Raw genomic sequence first — 15,452 nt, forward strand, 5'->3', positions numbered from 1 at the left:
TCTAAAAGGCCTTTACAGGGTAGATTTTCTAGATATAATCTTGAGGCAGATGGACTTCTTCGTCACCATGAACAGATCTATGTACCTTCTTTGGAGGGTCTTCACGTCTTGATCATGACTGAGGCCCATCGTGCACCTTATTTGGCACATCCAGGTGTCAAGAAGATGCACACAAATCTTAGACAAATTTAACATTGGGCTAGCATGAAACGTGACATTGCTGATTTTGTGTCAAAGTTTTTAGAGTGCCAGCGAGTGAAGGTAGAGCATCAGCGTCCAGCAGGGCTTTTACAAGGTAATTTGATACCGGATTGGAAATGGGATATTATTTCCATGGATTTCATTGCTGGTTTTCCTATCTCTTCATGTCATCATGATGCCATCATGGTCATAGTTGCCAGATTGACTAAGGTTTCTCATTTTGTTCCTATTCGAGCTTCCTATATGACAGCAGTGGTGGCACGAGTCTTCTTGGAAGATGTAGTGAGATTGCATGGGATTCCGAGGCGGATCATCTCTGATAGAGATCCTGTCTTTACCTCAGCATTGTGGACCTCACTTCAGCATGCTTTGGGGACTCAATTGAACTTTATTTTAGCTTATCACCTAGAGACAGATGGTCAGACAGAGAGAGTGATTCAGGTTTTGGAGGATATGCTTCACATGTATGTTATGGACCAGCAGTCGCATTGGGAGGATTATAACTATTTAGTGGATTTTGCTTATAACAATGGATATCATAGCTCCATAGGTATGTCCCACTTTCAGGAATTATATGGTCATCCTTGACACACTCCTTTGAGTTGGGATCGGCTAGAGGAGAGGGTGCTTATAGGACTAGATATTCTTTGGGAGATGGAGCAGCAGGTTGAGTAGATAAGTGAGCATTTGGTAGTTGCACAGGATAGGCAGAAGAAGTATGCAGATGCTCATAGGATAGATCATCAGTTTACTATTGGCGATCGTGTGTTTTTGAGAGTGCATCCATGGAAGAGTCTGATCCATTATGGAAAGGGTTCTAAGTTGGCGCCTCAGTTTGTTGGCCTTTTTGAGATCCTTGAGAGGATAGGACCTATTTCCTACCATCTTGCCTTGCCACTGAGTCTATCCCACATCCATGATGTCTTTCATGTTTCAGTTCTTCAACCTTATCATACAGATGTGACACATGTTCTTGATTGGAACTCTTTATAGGTCGAGGACAAGCAACTTTCCATGGAGCCCGTGCACATCCTTCAGCATCAAGATTTGATCCTCAGGGGTCGCACCATCGACCAGGTAAGGGTCCTATGGGACCCAAATGATGAGACCTCGGTGACTTGGGAGGATGCAGTGAAGATGAGAGAGTTGTATTTTTATTTGTTTTAGGCTTTCAGGAGTAAGCCTTGTTTTGGGGGGAGAATGTAGTACCCTTACTCGTTTGAACTCATTGGACTCATATTTTATTGGTTGTTTTCAGTGGATACATTACCATGATTTGTTATTCAAACTTATATTACATTATTTCATGCTTTATCTAGATATGAGATGCATAATTTATTTGCAATATTTCAATACTTGTGATTTATGGCATTTTATGGATTATTGCTATGTATTGACACTTTACTTTATCTATGTAATGTGGAATTATATGTTGTGTGTCTGCGAGTGTATTGGATGCAAGGGGATGATTTTCCTTCACTCATTTTGGTGAGACAAGAAACATTGCGATTCTCCTTCATCGGTGTGTATGCTGTGTTTTCTATATTGTATATATGCATGTGTGGTTCAGTGATGCAAGATATTGCAGGTGCAAGTACTGGGTAGGTACGGGGTATCATCTCCACCTGTCTTCACAGGTTTGAGCATGCCTTATATTTTCTGATGGAAGTGGAGGAGATAGTAGTTGACCCTATTTTATTCAGTGATACTCATTTGAGTGTCATCAGTTGGTCGTACTGTCAGTTTGTTCGGCCTTCGTATTTTGTTGTTTGATCTTTTATGAGTATTTGTTTGAGGTTTGCTCAGTTTGTGTGTTTAGTGGTTTTAATTAATTAATTAAATTTATGAAGTTATCTCATTATTGGTATGTTTGGTTTTCAAATTAAACAATATTTGTACGTATTTTATGTATATATACTAGGACTCGATCATATACATGTATATAGTAGGTAAATATGGCTCATTTTTAATTATATTGATTATTTTTAATATGATTATTTATAAGTTGAATGATTGGATTTTAATGATCATTTTGTTTTTATATTGATGCAAGTTAGATATACATGGTAGTTAATAACTTTGATTTTATCAAACACACATAAATACGTATATGTTTTGAGGAGAAAAACTAAATTAAGTTTATGTGATCATCCTCTTATGCTACAAACATGATTATTCATAAAATGTATTTATGAATATTCACATTATATAAATTATGATATTATATTATTTCTTTAAACGTTTAAGTTTAATATTTACTTTCAAAATTATAATATAGTCTCATGTTATGTATATTTTATTAGAAAGGTGGCAGGTTTATTTGTTATAAGATAGCAACTATGTCGCATGTAAATTTGGGTGGCCGATTAGACTATCGGTTAACTCTGACCTAGGCATAAACTATAGGTTAATGCAGACCTAGCACGTAGGCATAGACCATTAGTTAGATGCAGAAATTTAGAGTTTTTATCGTGGAGATTATGGCATCTAACTATGCAAAGGCTATCAACTAAACGTAGAACTAAGAGTAGTATCAACGTGGAAATGTGGCCATCGACCTGGCAGCTTAAACAAGGAACTTGCTAAAGACAAACACTTAAGTGTTTGTGATTACCTTTCACTTTGCCAACCTCTCCATGGAGCGAGTAATCTGCTATAGTATCCACGATGAATGAGAGAAGAAGTCCACATTAAAACTGCAGATAACTCTTTATTCCATGTAGAAATGGAATCGACTAGCATATCCACGTTAGAATTAGACCTCAATCGGTGGCTATAACTATAGTAAGTAATGAGATAAAAGGCACGTGGTGCCATGATTCCAGGATAGTCAGCGATAGGAAACTAATGCGTAGATAAATCATGCACAAGAAAAGAAAAATTTGTATTAAGAATGGCCATCTCTGTTAGACGTGGAGATGAGAGAAGAGTTTAAACGTAGACTCAAGTAGAAGACTCCAAATCAATAACAATCATCGAGCCTATGAATGGGGAGAGATCATAGGAAAAACTAGAATAAATAGAGATGGAAGATAGGAAGATGGGAGGGACATTGACAAACAAGGACAGATGATAGACTCACGAAGAAAAGAAGAGAATAGAAGAGGGATTAGAGAAGACACTTTTATAGTATCGAAGAGAGAGAGAAGAGAATTGTTTGATAATAGAGTGGTAGGATAGATTCAAGATAGATTTGCAAGCAAGGCATAGTTCTATTTGGCAAAAGAGCATCATAAGTCTTTCAAACCAATCCATGCTTACAAGAGGTCGAATTTCTTTTGATTATGGTTATTATTTGGTCTAAGAAAGTATGAAAGATTGTCTTCAATTAGATAAAATAGGCGAAATCATATTTATAGGAAAGATGATATTTCTATTTTTCAAAAGATTCTATTCTCAATTGTATTTATGTTAGTTGTTACTAAATATGTGTTATTAATCTTTTGGAAATAATGAAAAGAAATAATTAACGTACAATCCATTTCTTATGGTTTAGAATTCTAAGTTTATATCACCTAAGCTCTCTATATTCCCATGTGTCCTGCTTCATTTACCTCTTTTCTCAACAAATAACAACATTAATTTATTTGTATTAATATAGATGTAATTCTTATTTTCTGGAAATCTTAAATTGCAAGCTATTTATGCATTTGGCTTTTTTTTTAAAAGATTGCTTGTATTAGGATCTTATGTAAATGGTGTTTGCAGTCAAGTTTAAACTTCGTTGCAATTTTGGTTGAGTTGTCATTGTGTCCTATGTTGTTATATCTCCTTGGTCAGGTGTTGTTGTATAACCTTATTGATGTGAGCCATTGTGTGTTTTGTCCAAATGGTCAATCTTGGGTTAGTGATTGTGTATCCTTCACCTGTAGTTTGTCAGGATTAGGTATGGTTGTCTGTTTCGCCATAGAGTTCTCGTAGAGAGACCTTTCCTATAGTATCCTATGAGAGAGAGTGGCTTTCGAGTGGGGGTCATGCTCGAAGTGGATGATAGGATAACCCGTCGAAAGTTAGTTAAAAAGTGATAACCTAATAATTGATTTGGGATGGGTGAGATAAATATTAATTAAGAAAATGTACCTCATGCATCGGTGAGAGCTACTATAGGGCTCATAATGTTACGAGTAGGCTTGGAGTGGCAAACTTACCACCTTGTCTTCACGGAAGGATTGGTAGGGTCCACATGAGACTTAGTTGGAACCGAAGGTTCGGGAGAGGTTACCAGGATAACCCAGAATGGCGGCTGGGACATATGGAGGCTATACCATGGTATTCATCTTGAGCTATGTGATGGAACTCTCTCCTTAGAGTCACTAATGTTTGTGAGTTGAGTCACATGGATGTTTGCGGAGTCTTGTAGTTCTTTCGTACTTGTCTTACTTTGCTTGCTTGAGGGTTTTCTACTATTTCCTAGCATGGTGGGATGGTTCCATGTCGGGATCACATGGTCGGGTGGTAGTGCCACTTCCCATTAGATGTTCTAGAATGTATCTTTAGGAGAGGAAGGGCTTCGCTGGTGTTTCTTGGTGTGTGGTTCATGTACCAGCTCATGTTTGTGATCATTGTTCAATTGAGACCTTCTGGTCATTGTATCAAACTTTTATGTAACCTTGATATTGTAACTTTGTAATCCGTGGTATTATTGGAGACCATGTATTTATGGATATTGTAAAAGGGAATCATTGGAATGTATGTTAATTCAGTTGCTTTAATATTTTTTATATATGATCAATGGGAAATGAATAAATTGGAGTACTTTGATTTTTTTCATTATGGAATTTAGATGTATGTGTAGATTTTATCTTAAGCATTTAATTTTCCTAATTAGCTGTACAATTGGATTAACCAGGGTGTTAATATAATCTACAAATTAATCTTCAATGGTACCCCTTAGGAAATCATACATTAGACTGTAGTTGTGTGGTTAAACGTGCTATTGATATGATTATGCACTTAATCTTTAAAAATAAATAAATTACTACACCCTTTTAGTTGCCTAGTTGTATTGTTTTCCTTTAGGGTTTTCTGGCAGGGCATTACATTTGGTATGAGAGCATAAGTTTCAACACTGGGTACTATGAGTTTGTAGTATGCCTATTCTACTTGACCTTTTTGCTTAGGTCTTAATGTTTGTGTTTCCCTTGTTTATCCTTGCCATAGATCTTAACCGTTTTCTCTTTTGTAGTGCTAGGTCATGGCTAGGAGAGCTAGGGGAGGTGACCATACGGGTGGTCGCAATAGAGGCAGAGCTAGAGGATGGGGTCATGGTTCTGATCATCACAGTCCTTCACCACCACCTACTCATGTGATAGTTGAGCCAGAATAGTCTGTTCATCAAGATTCACAACATGCAGAAGAACAGGTTCCCGCGAGGGAAGAGTTGAGACAGATGTTTCAGGAGGTTCCTGCTAGGTTAGGCCCCAGGCGTGAGGTTGATCAACCATTTCTAGAAGAGAGAGAGAGAGAGAGAGAGAGATCACCCAGGAGGAGGGAGATTGAAGTTAATGGAGATCCAACTTCTTTGGTTCACATAAAGGACTTGATGAGGTCTAACCCTCCTTTGTTTGATGGTATGGGTATCGGTCTTGAGGTAGAGACTTGGCTTATCAGTCTGGATCGGTGTTTCACTATGTTCCCATAAAATAGCAACACCAAGGCAAGATGTGCTATTATGCGTCTTGAAAACTTTGCTTCGATCTGGTGGAAACTAGAGGAGGAGAAGATCGGTGTGTGCATTAACACCGTGACATGGGAGTTATTTCTAGAGAGATTCAGTGCACGGTTTCTCTCATCCCAGTGGAGGTAGACTCGGGCAGATGAGTTCCATGCTCTGCGTTAGTATGGTATGATAGTAGACCAGTATGAGCATAGTTTCTATGAGCTCAAACAGTATGTTGGGATTGGTAAAGATGAGGCTATGCTTGTACAACAGTTCCTGAGGGGTTTGAATGACCGCATCAGTGGAGGTGTTAGGGTGTTTGAGCCAACTTCAATGGAGATAGCCATGGCAAAGGCCAGATTGGTAGAGCTGAACCTTAGTCGTGCACTTGGTGGTTAGATGGGTGTGCAGATAGGGAGTGCACCTTCCAGTGGGAATAGAGCTCGTGGGAATCAGTCCCAGTCAACTGCACCATTTTGGACTCCTCAGGCACCCGCTAAGGGTGGACATAAGCAGCAGCAACCTTCAAAACCAAAATAGTTCTAGGGCCAGAAGGGTGGCAATGCTCAGTATAAGAAGAACAGGAATTGGCAGAGGGGAAGATAGGGCCCTATAGGGTAGTCCTTGCAGAGTGCATCTAACACCCCTAGCCAGGGAAGTTTTCATCAGTCTAGTGGACTGACAGGTAATAGAGGAGCTTGCTTCTCTTGTGGGTAGTTTGGTCACAGAGTTACACAGTGCCCTCAATATTTCCACAACACAGGTAGTCAGAGGCCAGCAACATCAAATCCTATAGTGGGAGATGCAGGGAGATCCCACAAAGTGTTTGCAGCGGTGGATAACCGCCAAGCTGATCACCAGGGTATAGTTATGGAGGCAACAGGTATGTTGCATGGAATCCCTATCTCTGAACTTTTTGATTTTGGTGCTTCGAATTCCTTCATTTCTTCATCTATTGTGGAGCAGTGCGGACTCGCGTCTGCTAAGCAGGTGGATAGGTGGCAAGTAGAGTTGGCTACAGGTGTTCATGTTTTTGGAGATGCCCTTGTTCCCATTTGTGAGTTGAATCTAGGAACCATAGTTACTTCAGTTGACCTTCGAGTCATTCTTTTGGGTTCTTATGGAGTTGTGTTGGGGATGGTTTGGCTATCTTCTCACAGTGCTCGCGTAGACTGTCGCAAGAAGACAGTGGAGTGTTTAGATGACCTTGGTAAGGAAGTGGAGATTGTTGGAGTTCAGAGACCAATATCCTTACGTATGATCTCTGCTATGCAACTTAAGCGGTGCATGCGTAGAGGGTGTCAGCTTTTTGCAGTTACTCTTGAGGACGTGGATGAGTCAAAGAGTCGAGAAATCACTCTTGATAGTCACCCTATTCTTCGAGAGTATGTTGATGTGTTTCCGTTGTATATTCTTGGTATGCATCCAAAGCGAGACATAGACTTTCACATTGATTTGGTTCTTGGTGTAGAACCTATTTCGAGAGCTCCATATCGGATGACTACTCAGGAGTTGAGTGAGTTGAAGTTGCAGCTATAGGAATTGTTAGCCAAGGGATTCATTCGTTCTAGTGTTTCTCCTTGGGGTGCGTCTGTTATCTTCGTTAAGAAGAAGGATGGTTCTCTTCGATTATGCATTGATTAACGACACCTGAATAAGGTAACCATCTGGAATCGATATCCATTTCCTTGTATAGATGATCTTTTTTATCAGGTAAAGGGAGCCAAGGTGTTCTCTAAGATTGACCTGAAATCTAGATATCATCAGTTGCGCATTCAGGATGCAGATATTCATAAGGCAGTGTTTTGTACTCGTTATGGTCACTATGAGTTCACAGTGGTGCCATTTGGGTTGGTGAACGCGTCTTCATTTTTCATGAGCCTCATAAACGGGGGTTTTCGCACCTACCTTGATCATTTTGTCCTTGTGTTCTTGGATGACATATTGATTTATTCTAGAACTATGGAAGAACATGAAGGTCACTTATGTCAGGTATTGCAGTGCTTGAGGGAGAATAAACTTTATGCTAATTTGACAAAGTGTGACTTTTTCCAGTCTGAGGTGAACTATCTTGGTCATATAGTTTCGGGACAAGGTGTATCTATGGATCCTTCAAAGATCCAAGCCATTGTTGATTGGCCAGCATCGACCAACATTTCAGAAGTTTGAAGTTTTATGGGTTTGGCCGGATATTACCATCACTTTGTTCAGGACTTTTCCCGGATAGGACACCCGATCACTTCTCTTTAGAGGAAAGGGAAGAAGTTTGTTTGGTCAGAACAGTGTGAGTCAGCTTTTCATACCTTGAAGGAACTCCTTGCCAGTGCTCTGATTTTGGCGATTCTTGATCCATTTAGAGATTTTATGGTATGCACAGATGCCTCTTTGGAAGGAATAGGTGCAATGCTTGTGAAAGATGGACATGTGGTTGCTTATGAGTCTCGCAAACTCAAGAACAATGAGTTAAACTATCCAATTCACAATTTAGAGTTGGTAGTTGTAGTTCATTCTTTGGTTAGATGGCGACATTTTCTGTTAGGGCGTCAGTTTGAACTGCATAGTGATCACCGCAGTCTGCAGAATATTTTCTCGCAGCCGAACTTGAATGCTCGATAGTAGAGATGGGATGGAATTCCTCTACGAGTATGATTTTGAGGTTTGCTATATTCAAGGGAAAGAGAATGTAGTGGCATATGCTTTGAGTTGTAGGCGGCATGAAGTTCCGGCATTGTCCCTTGGAGTAGACTTGAGAGAGAGGATTCTCAGAGTTCTTCCTTAGGATACTTGGTATCAGGATGTTAGAGTCGTGATAGAGTCTGGAAGGCCTTTAGAGGGTAGATTTTTTGGATATAATATTGAGGCAGATGGACTTCTTCATCACCATGGATAGATCTATGTAACTTCTTTGGAGGGTCTTCACGTCTTGATCATGACTGAGGCCCATCATGCACCTTATTTGGCACATCCAGGTGTCAAGAAGATGCACGCAGATCTTAGACAGATTTATCATTGGGCTGGCATGAAATGTGACATTGCTGATTTTGTTTCAAAGTGTTTAGAGTGCCAACGAGTGAAGGCAGAGCATCAGCACCCAGCAGGGCTTTTACAGCCTAATTTGATACTGGATTGGAAATGGGATATCATTTCCATGGATTTCATTGTTGGTTTGCCTGTCTCTTCACCTCGTCATGATGCCATCATGTTCATAGTTGACAGATTGACTAAGGTTTCTCATTTTGTTCCTATTCGAGCTTCCTATATGGCAGTAGTGGTGGCACTAGTCTTCTTGGAAGATGTAGTGAGATTGCATGGGATTCCGAGGTGGATCATCTCTGATAGAGATCCTGTCTTTACCTTAGCATTATGGACCTCACTTCAGCATGCTTTGGGGACTGAGTTGAACTTTAGTTCAGCTTATCACCCAGAGACAGATGGTCAGATAGAGAGAGTGAATTAGGTTTTGGAGGACATGCTTTGCATGTATGTTATGGACCAACAGTCGTGTTGGGAGGATTATGTATATCTAGTGGAGTTTACTTATAACAATGGATATCATAGCTCCATGAGTATGTCCCCCTTTCAAGCATTATATGGTCATCCTTGCCACACTCCTTTGAGTTGGGATCGGCTAGAGGATAGGGTGCTTATAGGATCGGATATTCTTCGGGAGATGGAGCAGCAGGTTGAGCGGATTCGTCAGCATTTGGTAGCTACACAGGATAGGCAAAAGAAGTATGCAGATGCTCATAGGATAAATTGTCAGTTTACTATTGGCGACCGTGTGTTTTTGAGAGTGCATCTGCGGAAGAGCCCGATCCATTATGGAAAGGTTTCTAAGTTGGTGCCTTAGTTTGTTGGCCCTTTTGAGATCCTTTAGAGGATAGGACCTGTTGCCTACCATCTTGCCTTGCCATCGAGTCTATCCTACATCCACGATGTCTTTCATGTTTCAGTTCTTCGACCTTATCATCCTAATGTGACACATGTTCTTGATTGGAACTCTTTACAGGTTGAGGACGGGCAACTTTTAATGGAGCATGTGCACATCCTTCAGTGTCGAGATTTGATCCTCAGGGGTCGCAGCATCGACTGGGTAAGGGTCCTATGGGACCCAAATAATGAGACCTCAGCTACTTGGGAGGATGCAGAGAAGATGAGAGAGTTGTATTCTTATTTGTTTTAGACTTCCAGGAGTAAGCCTAGTTTTGGGGGGGAGAATGTAGTACCCCTACTCGTTTGAACTCGTTGGACTCATATTTTATTGGTTGTTTTTAGTGGATACATTACCATGATTTGTTATTCAAACTTATATTACATTATTTCATGCTTTATCTGGATATGAGATGCATAATTTATTTGCAGTATTTCAGTACTTGTGATTTATGGCATTTTATGAATTATTGCTATGTACTGACACTTTACTTTATTTATGCAATGTGGAATTATATGTTGTGTGTCTGGGAGTGTATTGGATGCAAGCGGATGATTTTCCTTCACTCATTTTGGTGAGACAGGGAACATCATGATTCTCCTTGATCGGTGTGTATGTCGTGTTTTCTATATTGTATATATGTATGTGTGGTTCGGTAATGCAGGATATTGCTGGTGCAAGTACCAGGTAGGTACGGGGTATCATCTCCACCTAGCTTCATAGGTCTGAGCATGCCTTATATTTTCTGATGGAAGTGGAGGAGATAGTAGTTGACCCTATTTTATTCAGTGACAGTCGTGTGAGTGTCATCAGTTGGTCGTCTTGTCAGTTTGTTCACCTTTCGTATTTTGTTGTTTGATCTTTTATGAGTATTTGTTTGAGGTTTGCTCAGTTTGTGTGTTTAGTGGTTTTAATTAATTAATTAAATTTATGAATTTATCTCATTATTGGTATGTTTGGTTTTTGAAATTAAACAATATTTGTACGTATTTTATGTATGTATACTAGGACTCGATCATATACATGTATATAGTAGGTAAATATGGCTCATGTTTAATTATATTGATTGTTTTTAATATGATTATTTATAAGTTGAATGCTTGGATTTTAATGATCATTTTATTTTTATATTGATGCAAGTTAGATATACATGGTAGTTAATAACTTTGATTTTATCAAACATAAATAAATACGTATATTTTTTGAGGAGAATAATTAAATTAAGTTAATGCGATCATCGTCTTATGCTACAAACATGATTATTCATAAAATGTATTTATGAATATTCGCATTATATAAATTATGATATTATATTATTTCTTTAAAGGTTTAAGTTTAATATTTACTTTGCAAATTATAATATAGTCGCATGTTATACATATTTTATTAGAAAGTTGGCGGGTTTAATTGTTATAAGATAGTGACTATGTCACATGGCAATTTGGGTGGCCGATTAGACTATCTGTTAACTCTGACCTAGGCATAAACTATAGGTTAATGCAGACCTAGCACGTAGTCATAGACCATTAGTTCGATGCAGAAATTTAGAGGATTTATTATGCAGATTATGGTATTTAACTATGCAGAGGCTATCAACTAAACGTAGAACTAAGAGTAGTATCAACGTGGAAACGTGGCCATCGACCTGGCAACTTAAATAAGGAACTCACTAAAGACAAACACTTAAGTGTTTTTGATTACCTTTCACTTTGCCAACCTCTCCATGGAGCAAGTAATCTGCTATAGTATCCACGGTGAATGAGAGAAGAAGTCCACATTAAAACTGCAGATAACTCTTTATTCCACGTAGAAATGGAATCGACTAGTATATCCACATTAGAATTAGACCTCAATCGGTGGCTATAATTGTAGTAAGTAATGAGATAGCAGGCATGTGGTGCCATGATTCTAGGATAGTCAGCGATAGGAAACTAATGCGTAGATAAATCATGCACAAGAACAACAAAATTTGTATTAAGAATGACCATCTTTGTTAGATGTGGAGATGAGAGAAGAGTTTAAATGTAGACTCAAGTAGAAGACTCCAAATCAATAACAATCATCGAGCCTCTAAATGGGGAGAGATCGTAGGAAAAACTAGGATAAATAGAGATGGAAGATAGGTAGATGGGAGGGACATTGACAAGCAAAGGAGAGACGATAGACTCACGAAGAAAAGAAGAGAATAGAAGAGGGATTAGAGAAGATAATTTTATAGTATCGAAGAGAGAGAGAAGAGAATTGTTTGATAATAGAGTGGCAGGATAGATTCGAGATAGATTTGCAAGCAAGGTGTAGTTCTATTTGGCGGAAGAGCGTCAGAAGTCTTACAAACCAATCCAAGCTTACAAGAGGCCGGATTTCTTTTGATTATGGTTATTATTTGGAATAAGAAAGTATGAAAGATTGTCTTCAATTAGATAAAATAGGTGAAATAGTGTTTATAGGAAAGATGATATTTCTATTTTTCAAAAGATTGTATTCTCAATTGGATTTATGTTAGTTGTTACTAAATATGTATTATTAATCTTTTGGAAATAATGAAAGGAAATCATTAACGTACAATCCATTTCTTATGGTTTAAAATTCTAAGTTTATATCACCTAATCTCTCTATATTCCCATGTGTCCTACTTAATTTACCTCTTTTCTCAACAAATGACAACATTAATTTATTTGTATTAATATAATCGTAATTCTTATTTTATAGAAATCTTAAATTGCAAGCTATTTATGCATTTGGTTGTTTTAAGAAAAGATTGTCTGTATTAGGATCTTGTGTAAATGGTGTTTGCAGTCAAGTTTAAATTCCGTTGCAATTCTGGTTGAGTTGTCATTGTGTCCTATGTTGTTATATCTCCTTGGTCAAGTGTATTTGTATAACCTTATTGATTTGAGCCATTGTGTGTTTTGTCCAAATAGTTAATCTTGGGTTAGTGATTGTGTATCCTTCACCTGTAGTTTGTCGAGATTAGGTATGGTTGTTTGTTTCACCATAGAGTTCTCATAGAGAGACCTTTCCTATAGTGTCCTATGAGAGAGAGTGGCTTTCGAGTGGGGGTCATGCCCGAAGTGGATGAAAGGATAACCTGTCGAAAGTCAGTTAAAAAGTGATAACCTAATAATTGATTTGGGATGGGTGAGATGAATATTAATTAAGATAATATACCTCATGCATTAGTGAGTACTAGTACAAGGCTCATAATGTTACGAGTACGCTTGGAATGGCAAACTTACCACCTTGTCTTCACGGAAGGATTGGTAGGGTCTGCATGAGACTTAGTTGGAACCGGAGGTTCGGGAGAGGTTACCAGGATAACCTAGAATGGGGGCCAAGACCTATGGAGGTTGTACCATGGTATTCATCTTAAGCTATGCGATGACACTCTCTCCTTAGAGTCACTAATGTTTGTGAGTTGAGTCACATGGATTTTTGCGGAGTCTTGTAGTTCTTTCATACTTGTCTTACTTTGCTTGCTTGAGGGTTTTCTACTATCTCCTAGCACGGTGGGATGGTTCCATTTCGGGATCACATGGTCGGGTGGTAGTGCCACTTCCCATCAGATGTTTTGGAATGTATCTTTAGGAGAGGAAGGGCTTCGTTGGTGTTTCTTGGTGTGTGGTTCATGTACCAGCTCATGTTCATGATCATTGTTCAGTTGAGACCTTGTGGTCATTGTATCAAACTTTTATGTAACCTTGATATTGTAACTTTGTAATCCGTGGTATTATTGGAGACTATGTATTTATGGATATTGTAAAAGGGAATCATTGGAATGTATGTTAATTCAGTTGCTTTAATATTTTGTATATATGATCTATGGGAAATGAATGCATTGGAGTACTTTGATTTTTTTCATTATGAAATTTAGATGTATGTGTAGATTTTATCTTAAGCATTTAATTTTCCTAATTAGCTGTACAATTGGATTAACCAGGGTGTTAATATAATCTATGAATTAATCTTCAATTGTAACCCTTAGGAAATCATACGTTAGACTTCTGTTGTGTCGTTAAATGTGCTATTGATATGATTATGCACTTAATCTTTTAAAAAATATATATATTACGCCCTTTTAGTTGCCTAGTTGTATTGTTTTCCTTTAGGGTTTCTGGTAGGGCATTACATTTGGTATCAGAGCATAAGTTTCAACATTGGGTACTCTGGGTTTGTAGTGTGCCTATTCTACCTGACCTTTTTGCTTAGGTCTTAATGTTTGTGTTTCCCTTGTTTATCCTTGCCATAGATCTTAACCGTTTTCTCTTTTGTAGTGCTAGGTCATGGCTAGGAGAGCTAGGGGAGGTGACCGTACGGGTGGTCGCAATAGAGGCAGAGGTGGAGAATGGGGCCATGGTTCTGATCATCATAGTCCTTCACCACCACCTACTCATGTGAGTGTTGAGCCAGAACAGTCTGTTCATCAAGATTCACAACATGCAGAAGTACAGGTTCCCGAAAGGGAAGAGCTGAGACATATGTTTCAGGAGGTTCTTGCTAGGTTAGGCCCTAGGCCTAAGGTTGATCAGCCAGTTCTAGAAGAGAGAGAGAGAGAGAGAGAGAGAGAGAGAGAGAGAGAGAGAGAGAGAGAGAGATCAGCCAGGAGGAGGGAGATTGAAGTTAACAGAGATCCAGCTTCTTTGGGTCACATAAAGGACTTGATGAGGTCTAACCCTCCTTTCTTTGATGGTATGGGTACCAATCTCAAGGTAGAGACTTGGCTTATCGGTCTGGACCAGTGTTTTGCTATGTTCCCATACAGTAGCAACACCAAGGCGAGATGTGCTATTATGTGTCTCGAAATCTTTGCTTCAATCTGGTGGAGACTAGAGGAGGAGAAGATCAGTGTGTGCATTAACACCGTGACATGGGAGCTATTTTTGGAGAGATTCAGGGCACGGTTTCTCTCATCCCTATGGAGGTAGACTCGGGCGGATGAGTTCCACGCTCTACGTCAGTATGGTATGATAGTATACTAGTATGAGCACAGGTTATATGAGCTCAAGCAGTATGTTGGGATTGGTAATGATGAGGCTATGCTTTTACAATACTTCTTGAGGGGTTTGAATGACCGCATCAGTGGAGGTGTTAGGGTGTTTGAGCCAACTTCAATGGAGATAGCCGTGGCAAAGGCCAGATTGGTAGAGATGAACCTTAGACGTGCACTTGGTGGTCAGACGGGTGTGCAAATAGGAAGTGCACCTTCCAGTGGGAATAGAGCTCTTGGGAATTAGTCCCAATCAGTTGCACTGTTTAGGACTCCTCAAGCACTCGCTAAGGGTGGACAACAGCAATGCAACCGTTAAAACCAAAACAGTTCCAGGGCCAGAAGGGTGGTAATGCTGAGTATAAGAAGAATAGGAACTGGCAGAGGGGCAGATAGGGCCCTATAGGGCAGTCCTCGCAGAGTGCATCTCACGCCCCTAGCGAGGGAAGTTTTCAGTAGTCTAGTGGACTGACAGGTAATAGAGGAGCTTGCTTCTCTTGTGGGTAGTTTGGTCACAGAGATGTGCAGTGCCCTTAGTATTTCCACAACATAGGTAGTCAGAGGCTAGCAGCATCAGATCCTACAGTGGGAGATGCAGGGAGATCCCACAGAGTGTTTACACTGGTGGATAAATGCCAAGCTGATCATCAGGGTATAGTTATGGAGGCAGCAGGTAT

This window comes from Cryptomeria japonica, chromosome 2 (genome assembly GCF_030272615.1).
Source record: "Cryptomeria japonica chromosome 2, Sugi_1.0, whole genome shotgun sequence".
In the NCBI taxonomy this organism is placed as follows: domain Eukaryota; kingdom Viridiplantae; phylum Streptophyta; class Pinopsida; order Cupressales; family Cupressaceae; genus Cryptomeria; species Cryptomeria japonica.